Source organism: Parasteatoda tepidariorum, chromosome 10 (genome assembly GCF_982258835.1).
Source record: "Parasteatoda tepidariorum strain Cologne lab strain chromosome 10, Ptep-v5.0, whole genome shotgun sequence".
NCBI lineage: Eukaryota > Metazoa > Arthropoda > Arachnida > Araneae > Theridiidae > Parasteatoda > Parasteatoda tepidariorum.
The window spans coordinates 100967880-100976574 of record NC_141764.1 but is presented as its reverse complement, the minus strand read 5'-3'; positions in this window follow the sequence as shown (position 1 = coordinate 100976574).

Here is an 8695-nt window from a genome sequence, read left to right as displayed (position 1 = left end):
AGTATATTTTGCAACAGAAAAATATAACTTCACTTCTGGTCTCACTTATAGTGGTAGTGTCCTCTGCTAATTTTTCTAATAGTTCTACTATATTCTCTAGCCCTTCGATGATAACGCTAACCGCTTTTATTCTGGAGCTCCATCGTAACGTTGAACGTGAGAAAAATAGATATATGTTTTCAATTATTCCAAAACATGTCACAACGATTGGATCTTGTTTAGCTGCAGTAACTCCTATTGAATTCAATGAATGGTTATCACAATTTACAAATAATGCTTTATGATTTTTTCCCCATTATTCTTTGTTGAACATCAGATGTGTGACCTGCCATCTCGGCAGCATTATCGTAACATTGTGATCTGCAGTTTGTTAATGAAATTTCATCGGAATTTAATTTTTCTAAAATTGTATTTTCGATCGAGGCTGTATCTTTATCGTGTATTTCAATAATACCCAAAGAAGATTCTTTGATGGAAACTTTTTTATGGATAAAATCAACATCTACATACCTAGCGACTTGGGACATTTGTTCTCGATGAGAGATATCAGGAGTTAAATCAAACAGAAGTCCATAATATTTATTTCTTTTGATATCGTTTATTAGTTGATTTCGAATTGTAGATGCCAGAAGATGAATGAATTCGTTTTGAATCTGTGGTGACAAATATGAGACAGTTTTTGGAGTTCCTGTGGTATGATTAAGATGATTTGCTAGTAGCGGATCAAACTGAGATACAAATCTAAATAAAGAAAATAGGTTTCCTACATTTGTACCATCTTGAAGTGCTAGTTTTTCAAAATGGCCACGTAGAGGAAGATTTTGTATAATTAAATACCTCAAGCAAACTAGTATTCTTTCAAATATATTTCGCCACCGTTCTTTTTCGGACTGAATGTTCGCTTCTAATGATACATCATTTCCCGTTCTACTTGTTAATCTTCGTTCTGTTTCTTTCCAAGCCGTAAGTGATTTTCAGTGATTTGGACTTCTTTCATGGCTAAATTCATCTTTTTTCTTCCATTTATTAAAACCAACAGATTTTACGAAAGATGATTGTGTAGCGGAATTTGATGTAATAGACAGTAAGCAACAAAAACAGTACGCTGCATCATTTTTTGGTGAATATAATAACCAGGATCGATTAACTTCAGTTCCTTCTTCATTACCGTCCCGTCGAGAAAACCAAGATTTTGGCATTAGTCGATTAGTTGACCGTGACTGTACATGTAAGTATATTAGAGTGTTATTGTTACTGTTTTAAAATTACAAGCGTAAGCTACATTGCGTTTATAGAAATTAAAAAAAAAATAAAATAGTGTTCTGAAAGGAAGAATGTTTGTACTTTGTACACTGCAAATATTTATTGTAACACATTATTTTATCAGACAAATCAAGAAGGGAGATAATTTATGTAACCACACAGCGTAGATGCCATAAGGAAGTGCTGACAAACACAGGTCGAGTCAGCCCTGCCAGTAGAAAAGACGTACCATTTCTATTATGAATATATTATTACAGTTTGATTTAGACTATTAGTGTTCCTTTTCTTTCCTTTTTATTTACGAATTAACATTTATTATATTACACTGGCACTAAATTTAAAATATATTTTCTAGAAATCAATTATAATAAAAATAAAAATTTTCCAGCAATTTTTTGTTTTGCGGACCATATGGCGCCCCTTTGTGAGTAGCACTCGGGGCATGATACACCCCCCTTGCCCACCCCTCGCTACGCCACTGCCTTAGAAGCGTCTACCAAAACTGATATTGAGGTCTTAGAAGCTGCTAGAAAAACTGACACTTTTGAAGAAAACAATGAACCTTTTGAAATGAATTACTTTCCCAAAACTAGGTCGGGAAGAATCATCAAAATTCCTTTTCGGTTAGACTTGTGAACATTCTTTTTATTTTTAGCTCTTGTTAGTTCAAAGTTCTAACTTTCGTAAAATTTTGGTTGCAAAGTTAAATAAGCCTAACTTTGCAAGGTAAGAGTATGTTAAGAGATTGTAATATGTTGGTTATTTAGTGTTCGAATTTTTAGATTTTATAAATATCACTACATTTAAGTTGCTTTAGAATTAATAAATGTTTGTTAAGTTTTAATTCGTATCTGTTTATTCATATGTGGAACTTGTAGTTCATTTGAATAATACTAAAAGGTATCTGTAAAATTTATTTGTTTGCTGTAATTTACAGTATGATCAACTTGGATGGCATGTGGAGGCGACGTCAGTAAATTAGTTGCTCGCAAACTATCTGAAACCATGTGTTCATGTTGTTTATATTTAATTTTAAAACGTGTTTCCATTCATAAAATTGTGTAAAGCCAACAGTAATTGAAATTGAAAAATTTCAGTTATAAAAGGCTAATTGTAATTATCTGATTGACTAATATGAATGGGTCGTGATTATACTCTTTGTAAATAGAATTGGTGTCCGAATGCTACGCGATTTTCCAATTCTCTGCATTATCCCCCTCTCCTTTACCATAGTTTAGGCGAATCTTATTCTTACACCACTCTCGTTTTTAGTTCATGCGACGTGTCAGAAAGAAGTTGTGATATTCCAGCTTGGGAGAAAAGTAAGATTTGTCGAAGCCATGATAACGGAGAGGCTAAAAGTGTAGAGAGTGGAGAAATTGCGCAATCTTAAAACGTCTATTCGGAAATGAAGAGTATGTTAGCCTCGCTATTGATCAGGAATAAAACTGGGTATATTTTTTACCTGCTACGAGAAAAGGCATTCCGCGAGGATAACATAAAATTCAGTGACCCAACAACAGAAAGAATACCAAAGAATTATACAAGGACATACAGCTGAGTTTTATTTAATACAATGTAGAGAAAAACTACAAGTGCTTTTCAAAATTGTAAATCAACTTATTCACTTAGAGCAACAATAAATACAAAATTTATTCAGTAATGACTGATATGAAATATCTTCCTTTCCTATAGTCTTATTATAAGCATCTGATGGTTTCTAATCTATTTATAATCAAATATTTCGTTCAAAGGGATTATTATTTATTTCACATACTTGTTTATTTTTACATTGACCATTGAAAATATTTTTGAACTGTTGTCTATGTTACAAAGACACACATAAATTGAGTGAATATATATTAGCAAAATAAGTAGCTTGATAGTTTAAGAATGATAAACAATTTGTACAAGTAACAACAGCATATAATTTGAAACATCAATAATAGTACTTTGCTGCATTAGTAAGACAAATATTTTTGTACAATTTTATCTTTCCTTCTGACACGCTTTTCAATGAAGTCTCCAAGAAATACAATTGAGCGCCAAATTTCTCCAGAATCATAGAGATGGAAAATATTTCGCTTAGCATACAATTAATGTAGAGTTATAAACGAAAATTTAGATTCTTTAAGATAATTTTTTTAAATGTTTGAAAGCAACTAAAGAATTTTTGTTGCAAATTAATTGACAAACCAACTGAAAATGCAATTGAATTTATGCAAATCCACATTATAGAAACAATCATTATTATATTTGTTTTTCTCTAGTATTTCAACCAATGAGAAAACGCTAATATTGACTGTTTCCTAAGCAGTATATTTCAACCGAAATCGGAGGCTTAACATCTTCAGATTTCGGATGGTAGCTGAAAAAGTGAAAAATCACATCGAATGTGACTTTTTTTCTTTAAAAGAATTTTTTTTTTTAGCCAATCAATCAAAATTTCACAATTTTCTGCTGAATGGTTTCATCAGTTTGTAACTTTGAAATAGTGTTTCGTTAGTTAGGAAATTTCGTTTCCAGCTTTATTTCGTAATAAAATGAGTTTTAAAGGATTTTCCATCTCTGCACTTAACAGATTTCTATTAGCATTATTCTGCAGACATGTATTTAAATGCAATACAAGTGTGTGAGTTTTAAAAACACATGTAAAAATTTGAAAATTTAAGTTTTGTTCCCTGGATCGAATCTAAATATGAAATTTCCGAATTATTATGGCTTTTAATTTATGAAAAGAATGAATGGAGGCATAAAACGCCTCTAAAAAAACTAATGTCTGAGCGATGATGAATAATTTAATAAGAAGTTAATATCCATAAAATTTTCCATCATTAACATTGCAAATATTAAACTCCATTGAATTATTTGAGGAAAAATACCTCTCCATATTTTACAAAAATACTGAAAAATATTTGTTTAATGGCAATAATGATATGAGATTTATTTGCATCGGAGTTTCAGTTAAAAAAAAATAGATGAATCAAAAATGACATTCAATTCCTGTTTTATCGATTTTAGTTTTTTCTATGACACATAAATTAAATTAGAAAAAGTTTAAAATGAGGGGAAAATGTGATAAGACCTGGTAGCTTAAATTCAAAAGCCTGTTGGAGTTCGACCTAGAATTTGCCAGATTTAATCAATATATTCATTGTTTTGTTGTGTGCAATATATCAGTCCTAAAAAGTCATGGATGAAATACTTTCTTATAAATAACTTTTCTTCTAGAAATAATCCGTTCACTAGTTATTTCGATTAGAAATGTAAAAATATTAGAATTTCAAATACAATTACAAGTTTCGAAATACAATTAATGAGGCTAGTTTTAAAAAAAAAGAGCATCAAGTTATTGGCATAGGAAAACAAACTTATCTACACAGACCCCGTGAAAAAATGAACAAGAACAAGCCAATATGGTAGGTTCTTGACTAGTAAAGTGTAATTCAGAGTTTCTTCGCTAGAAAGCGGAACTAATTTCGGCACAATGTAGGTACCTAGTTCCACCAGGTCTTACTCTACTCTCCCTTATATGAAAATAAAAAGTTTTTTTTTAACTCAGTTAATTAAGGGTATAGCTGAATAATTAGTAAATTACTATAGTAATTCAACAAACGAATATAATAAAAAGGAATGAATTATAATTGAACCAACCAATTGATCAGAAAAACAAACTTGAAAAATGTGAATTACAATTTATATGATTATAAGATATATTACAGATATATCTTGATAACATGATAATTTTGAATTTTCAGAAAGTACAGTTATTTATTTATAATATTTTGTATTTCGATTCAATCACTATAGAAATTTTAAGTACAGGTATGCTTATTGCGTTGCAATCTAAAATATAATAATTCAATGAGGAAAAATTGAATTTGGTTTCAGAACTAAATAGTAAAATATGTTTTCAAAGAGTCTCTAAGCTAATTATTCGTGTTTATTAATTCTTCAACAAAACATTTAACAACAGATCACATTTTTTTTAAAGACAGAAAAATTGAGTCAATTATTATTTTACACCAACAACAAAGATAAATTGTTAGCTTTTTTGGTGGCAAACTGTAAACTAAATATAAATTGAGCTTTTTATTAAACTACAAATTATCTACGTTAATGAAAAAAAAAAATCATTAGAACGAAAAACTGAAACAAGCACTTTCTGTAGTTGGCTAATTTTTCTCTTAAATTTTGTAATTTTCCTTATTTTAAAACTTTGCTTATTTTAAAAACTAGAGTGTTCTGGTGAACTTGAATAGTCTAATTATGTATGATAAGGTGCTTTGGCCATTTTTTTTTGTTAAAAAGTGTTTTATGAGTATGTAATTGATATGAAACCGAAATATCCTCTCTAATTTCAATTCTTTCTATATTATTAATCTCTGTGTTTTTTTGCTTTGAGATATTGTCTAAATATTTCCCGTGCAAAGAAAGGTGCTTTAAAAAGTAGAAATTTGGTCCTTTTTAAGGAAATATCCAGCCTATTTCGAAAAAGCTTGGCAGTGACTTTAAATGGAGAGAAGGATTTTACCCAAGCGTTTAGCAATCTGGTAGAGCAAAAAACGAAAATGTTAGTGTGTAGATTTATTTAACTTATTATTGACTAAATAATACTTTTAAAACGTTACAGTAACATTATAGGGTTATGTGTTTCAGTCGTACAAATTTCTTCTGCAACATTGTTATAACAATAAACTATCATAGACTTTTAATTTTAATTCTGAGACAATGTGACTTTGCTATCTGGGTGGTAGCTAAAACGATTAAAATTTAAGCAATTTATAAAAATCATTCTTTTAAAAAGTATCACAACATCTTAGAGTTTCAGTTATACTAAGAATATACATTTTAAAACCGTGCAAAATCTTGCGTAGTGTATTAATTGTTTCATAATAATGATATATATGATTTACAGTGCTATCAATTTACGTGATATTTTGCACGAAAAAACTATGCAGATACTTGAATCATTCATAATTAACAATTTTACCGATCTATTTACATTCATTTATGTCAAAAAAATGTAATCCTTGGTTTATAACTGTCTGTTGCTACTTAGTCCTATTTAAAATAATTCCTTCGGGCGAATTTAACACTAACATTTTCAATGGACAACATTTCAGAAACGTCATGCCGTGAATTGACTAACACCATTTATAAACTTATTACTAATTAATATTGGAATACTTTTAATAATCATTAAAATAAGTTTAAGGTTAGCATAACATTTAAAGTTTTCTTATAATAAAATACTTTAATTTTAAAAGTAATGAAATTTTTAAATAGATTTGATAAAGGACATGAGTATCTTTAGATAAGCATTTGTACATAACAGTGATATAGTGTATTATAAAATTTATCACACATATTATATTACTTTATTATTTTGCAATGAAAACGTCTGATAATGAGTTCGAACAACAGTTTTCTTTCATCAACTATAGCCTAAATTATATAATAACTGTAGGAAACAGACTTTCCATAGTACTTAAATATAGATAATGCTTTTGAACTATTTACAAAAATTTGAGCAAATGAGAACGCCTTCTGTAACAAGGAACATAATAAATTTTAGAGATTTCTAAACTGTAAAAAATTCCGGATCAAATTCCGGGGGAGGGGGGAAATACTGGCATCTTGAGTGCAACATCCGAAAAAATCCATTTAACCGCAAAATTCAATTTTATACCATACAGAAATATTTATTTAATTTTAATGATATTACCGTAAATATTATTGAATAAAAATTACTGTTTATAAAATTTTTTGTTCCGTAAAATTTAACGGCAAAAATCAATCTGAGTGCCGGTAGTTCTTTACCATAATTTGATCCGGAATTTTTTTTTATGAACCGTTAAGATGGTAAAAATAAATATAGTTTTATGTTAATTCCTCAAAATTTTAACAACTTAAATAGGTCACAAATTCACAATTATTACATTCAGTGGTGTTCACATTTTATTTTTATCAACTACAAGTAAATATATTATTAAAGATAACAAATTAGAGCTTAATAAAAGATTAATAAAATTATAAAATAGCTTTTTGAACCCAAAATCAAAAACATTTGAAAGAAATATAAACCCAAGTTTCCCAATTAGATTTTAAAACGAAATTTTTAATGAATGATTGAGCATTATAGTTAATGATAATTATAATTAAGGTAACTGCTTTTATTATTAATTTTTGTCTCTTTGGTTACACAGTTCAAATAAAACTATCTTTTTGAACAAATATCAAAATTTTAAAAGCGAAAAAGTTTATAAAGAAAGTTAAAAAATTATCATTAATTATGTATTTAATTAACAATAAAAATCAATGTAGAGAAATAACACAATTCTTACAACATACTAACATAAAAATTCATAGCACTATAAATAAATGAGGAAATAAATTTTTTATTATTATTATTTCATTGTAAGATTTAAAACACATTTTGATTATCTCAACTTCTGTTCTATATCAAAATTTTTCATCAATAATACAAATACTTAAGCAAAATTTCATTTATAATTAAATTATAGTTAAAAATAAATATAAATTCGGAAAATCATTTTCGTCACTGTTTCATGGTGAAATTCAATTGTGTGACAATTTTCAATTTGTGACAATTTTTGTTTGGCATGTAAAATTTCCAAAAAAATATATTTAACAATGATATAAACATGAATCCCAAATTTTATTCAAAAACAAATATGAACTTTTATTTGTTCCTTGTTACATTGAATCACATTTTAGCTTGAATAAATATAAATTGTATAAAGTTATTTGTAGCATAGTCTGTTTAAAATAGCCCTACTAAAAAGAACACATTAAATTAGCAACGGAAAACAAAAGGTTTAACAACTAGCAAACAGCTACACAAGTATTTTGTGACACGTTTCACTCAGAACGACATCGATAAGCATCAGAGATTCACTGATATAAGTAAATAAAAACATACACCGTTGTTATTTGGGAATTAAAAAAGAATTCCTACTTTCCTCAAAAGGTACATTATTTACTATGTAGTGCAAAAAATTATGCATTTAATATTTCGCAGGCTATTTAAAAAATCTCTTTGCAAACACCTGCAATTATTTTGCAATGCATTAAATTAATTGGGAAAAATCTGCCCTCATTTCGCAATGCGGGTGGCAAATAGGGAAAAAAATCAGTATTTTCTATTCATCCTGATACTTCTTTGGTTTATTACAGTAAGCCCAGATACCTCTTAGCCAATTAAAACAGTACCATTCATTGCTCAAATTGCCCCATTTATTGCATGCAGTTTTCAATAAGCTCTGAAGGCTTATTGTAAATAGCCTAAATAAAGATTTATTCATATGCGTTTAAGCAAATTTAGTCTGATAGAACAATTCTTCACACATCCTAATTAAAATAAAGTGATGTAAGCTGATTGTAATAAGCCTAAAAAATATCAGACTGT